General features: G+C 32.6%; 1 protein-coding gene across 5 annotated transcripts in view; it reads left to right on the top strand.

The window, feature by feature from the left end:
• LOC142349892 (cilia- and flagella-associated protein 47-like) overlaps positions 1 to 5,000 on the top strand; it is a 144,330-nt gene that overhangs the window by 1,398 nt on the left and 137,932 nt on the right. The window lies entirely within an intron of this gene.

Below are 5,000 nucleotides of genomic sequence, written 5' to 3'. Positions count from 1 at the left end.
AAAATATTTTGCTCTTGATAAATTGAACAATTAAAACAAAATCAAGTGAATTTTCTGAAAATTGGAAAAAAATGGGCCCCTATTAAATCATTCTTGTACATTATTCTCATACACCATTCTTGTTTAAAATTTATTAAAGAACATTGACCCTCTTCGGTAAAACAAACTGATTCAAAACTGATTCATTCAAATAAAATTTTTTCTTCCAAACCAGTAGTTCTATTATAAACAAGGGTGCCTAGAAAAAAATAATAAGTCTCTTCAAAAAGATTTCTTTCCAAATAACCGTCGTGTAGTAGTGTTACATAGAAAATATTTTGCTGCCATCTGATCAATCTGATGCAAAACTACTGTGCTATTGCCTTAGTATATGTCGATATAATAGATCAACGAATCAGATTATGCTAGCTGAATAAAAGGATCACCAACAAAATCAAAAGCAGCAAAATTGTCCTAGAGTCACTTTTCCAACACTGCGAGAATACAACTCACTGCCTTGAAATTCAAAGCCAGCAGATAAAGAATAGCCGGAAATAACAACAGGTTCATTAAACTACTCAGCAATATTGGTTCAACAGTGAGAGCGAATAGTTACTTTTTTTCCTTAATTCAGTTCTACATACAATTATGCACTATATTAGACAGTAATGACTATCACTAACTAATTGTTTTCATTGAATATGTTTTTTCTGGACAATTTTTTACATTGAAACAAGCCAGCAAAGAAATCACACCCAGAATATCTTCGAATTTGTTTATTCTGGTGAATGTTACCAGAACTCTCTTTTCTTTTTCGGCCCTCAGCGAACTCAATTTTTGTCAACTTTTTTTGTTTTTGATACATTTTGTTCTTATTATGGTTTAGGATGTTCAATATTTTAGACAGGTCTATTAGATAATAATTAAAAGCTCCAAAAAGAGAATTTCCTTAAATTGTTTATTTAAAACGGCTTTCTGGCAGCGCAATTTTTGATCGTACATACATATCTTCTCACTAATGAATTGTCGCCGAAGCAAAGACGTTAACAAGAGAGAACTAACTGCAAGCAACAGAACAAAAAAGAGAACATAAAGAAAAGCATTATATAGAGAAAATCCCAGATTCACAGCTGAAAAGATATTCTAGATAAACTAGGTTGAGATGTAGTAGTGCTCCATAGAATACCAACTCATACAATTTAATTGATGTATCCGATGTAATATTATGGCCCTATTCGCTTATTAAATCTCGGATATTGCCTTAACCAGCCACACTATGCAAATTGTCAAGAAGTTTAAACCATCACAACAGAGGAGCAACAAATTTGTAAAAGAGTATTTTTTCAAATTCTTTATCTCTACACTGCTTTGGCTGGGAATTCAAGTCAAGCATCAAAAATATAGATCCAATTTACAAAAATCTCAGCAAAACGTAGTTGCTAAAGACTTAGCAATACTGCCCGAGTTTTGAGATTTAATACCCAAGCTATTTCTTAATTCAGTTCTTTTTACAAAAATGCACTATATTGGATATTGATGACTGCCACCAAATATTTGTTTCCTATAAATATCTTAAATCTCAGCTGGTTTTTACAGTAGCATTTTATAAAGCACGCAGCAAAGAAATCACTTTCGAATATCTGCTACATTATTTTTTCCGGTGAATGTTGACGCAATTTGCCTCTTTCCGTCCTCAGATATTTTAAATATTGTATTGTTTTCTAACATTCAAATCTGATAATTAATTATCTGTTGCTGAAAAACACTTGTCAAAAAGTGAAAAACAATGGGCAAAACAAGAAACTAATAAAACGAATTGAGACAGGTTTTTTATGAACTGTAAGACATATTTTTTGCAAAAACTGTAAAAGTCTTATTTCTTAAAACTGGGATGATAAGTAGTAGTCCTACACGCAAACAAAGAACTTTTACAAACTTAGAGATGATCGATGTTTCTGCTACCATACTACAGCGCTATTGCCTTAGTGATTTTTGTCATTTTAAATCAAGCACTCACACAATGACAATTGGTAAAAGTCAACCATTATTATAAGAAGAAGATGCACTTTTGTAATGGAGTCACTTTTTCCAAATATACAACAATACAAAACAGTGCCTGGCAGTTCAAACTTAGCAGCAGAGAACTAACAGAAAATGGTAACAAGATCAGTTGATCGCAGTGGCCTAATATTGAACAATACTGCTCGAGCAGTGAGATCTCAAACACATTTTGTCGCTTTAACTCAGTTAAGCATACGATTATGCACTATTTAGACAGTGATGACTCTAGCAAAAAATTTGTTCCAGTTTACGTTTACTGGTAGTGTAAAATTTGAAAATAAAAATACATACAGACGAATCGTGGAGCAAATCAGTTGATATATTTGCTTAGATGAAATGGAAAGAATCCTTTTTTAAAAGCCTGATAAAAGTTTTGACATTTACCCAATTTTTATTGTTTTTGTTGTTTCCTTTCATGGAAAATGCATTGGAGTCCTACAACAGCTACACATGGACTTTGGAAAGTAGTAAACTTTTGAAAATATGAGTACCATCGTAGAAAAAGTTTTCACTGATTATTCGTTTGAATTCATGAGATCATTTAAACTCTATTTCAACCTAGCCATTTTTTTAAAAAGTTGCAATGCAAGCAAAATGGACCACAAATTATTTCACTCAGATGCCAAGCTCAACTTGGCAAAAGCCGGAAAATTAAATGAGCACTCAGAAACTTTTATTTTAATCACGATAATCACATACAAATTTTTTTTTGATCTCGTCGAGGAATATGGCAAAGCAATTTCAGGAAATAATACCAAGCCCAGAAAAATAAATAATATTTACTAGTTGAAAATTATTTTGGGTTTCAATTCAACTGAATAAAAAAGTAAGACAACTTACTAAGCAATAAAATTCAGAAAATAAAATTTGCGGAACCTATCAACGAAAACAAAACAGATTCAGACTTAAGATATGAAAACGACCAGACGTTGAACACAATTTCTCAGCGCTAGACAACTCAAACCACACTTAGACTCTGCATTTTTCCGCCACAAAATTCTGTTTTTTTATCGCATTTTAATTTTTTGGCTGCGCTCATGGTAAAACTTGAAAATAAAGAAAACTGCTCCTTTTGTGTTGGATCTTTAAGTTATTCAATAAGAAATTAAGAACACAAGACAATGAAATTAATAACCAAAAAGAGACGTTCGTCGTCATCCATCCAAAAAATACTGAATAATAGAGCTCTAATCTAATTTCAAAAACTAATTGATGATTGTGGATTTTCCTAAAAAAAACCTTATGGAAACGTTATAATAATTTTGAGAGTGTTTTGGCCTAATAAAGTGAATGAGGCTGATCTGCTGGCATGTCATACACTTGAACCCTACTTAAATCGAGAAGAGCCACCTGTTGTAACCGTAAAATTTTTCTTCATTTTTAAACAAAAAGTAGAGTTTAGGTGCGCAAATATCAGCTTAAAGTCAAACTTAGCACTATTCACCATAGGCGAATACACAAAACGGAGCGACTTACAAAGATACACTCGGTTCTAATCAATTATGCAAGAGGTTTGGGTTGTGTAACATGTATTATTATGTATACAAATATTATTGAAGTCACAAAAACGGAAAGAGAACACATCCAATGGTGATGGAATGATAATGACTAGTTGTATTCTCACGGAAAATTTATTGTTTGTAACTATCTACAACAAGCTTTGCCAAATATTTTCGTCATTGCTAAAATGTGGAATGCAATTGGGACAATCGATCTAAAAAGCGATAGAAAGTTCTCCAAAATCAGGTTCTTAAATAAGTTATCTGCAAACTGAGTTTGACAAAAGCAGTTTCATAAAAATCGCAAGAGTTTTCGACAGAGCCAAATCATGATAATAAAAAGTTTTTAGATGATGGACAATAGGGTCTCAAGATTGAACAGGAGTCTACATCTCTAGAACGCACCAAGCTTTCTCGAATGTTGCTGACAGATATTAAACACCGGTTTTTCGTGATTAAGGGAGCTTGGTTGAATTTTAAGATTGTTTTTGACATGGAAACAAACTTATAAAGAGATAAAAAAAAACGAAAAGAAAATGGATATGGAGTTGGATTGTTCAGGCAGAAATGAATTGATACGTTGGTAATATATGATTCACAAGAATAAAAACATTGAATTTACAGCTAACAAAGCATTATTTAGGAATTACGACATCGAATAATCAACCACAGTTTGGGAAGAAATTCTTTACGCACTTGGAAACAAGCCTATTCTCCTGAAAACACTAAGAAAAAATTTTCTATGGCGAGGTAAATATTGAACTTAAAAACCTATAGAACCCTTCACAAATTTTATCGCCTAAAATTAATCAATATCAATCTTCATACAAGAGTGACAAGCCAATGTTTGTCCAGCTTTGATCACATGGCAAACAGTATTGATGGAAACGTTTTCACAGAAAATGAGCTTTTCTTTGATCATCAAAGAGCTTGTGCAGATCTTTACCACAAAAATCCAATTGAGTCCAAGAGTAACGAAAAAAACACCCCAAAACGAAAACAATTTGATTGGGAGAGACTTATTATTATTCAACGATCAAAAAATTACTGCAGATATTATACAAATGTAAGGAAAGGAAAACAAAAAAACGAATAGTTCTTTTGGATGAAAACAAACAATCAAATGCCAAAAAAATGAATATGACTTTCTTTTGTTTTTACTTCAATTTCATCTTCTGTTTAAAACAGTAATATTCTACTCATTACAGTGCAGAGGTATACCCAAATCGTCACGGCCAGATATTCCCCATGTGTGTATCTCGTGTTCGTTTTTACTATGTTAATACATTGAAAGTGGTACAATATTGCGGAAAATAGCTACTTTAGCAGAAACCGGCAAAATGGAAGGGAATATCGTCTCCCGTGTTCGCAAGAGTGTCCTAATTTTAGCCGCGGAATACAAGTGCAAACTTAATAACCTATTTTTCGCGCGAGTTGTATCACGCATCCGCTCCGTTTATG

Source organism: Convolutriloba macropyga, chromosome 11, assembly GCF_964194025.1.
Source record: "Convolutriloba macropyga chromosome 11, txConMacr16.3, whole genome shotgun sequence".
Classification (NCBI taxonomy): domain Eukaryota; kingdom Metazoa; phylum Xenacoelomorpha; order Acoela; family Convolutidae; genus Convolutriloba; species Convolutriloba macropyga.
This window is presented reverse-complemented; position numbering and strand designations above follow the sequence as displayed.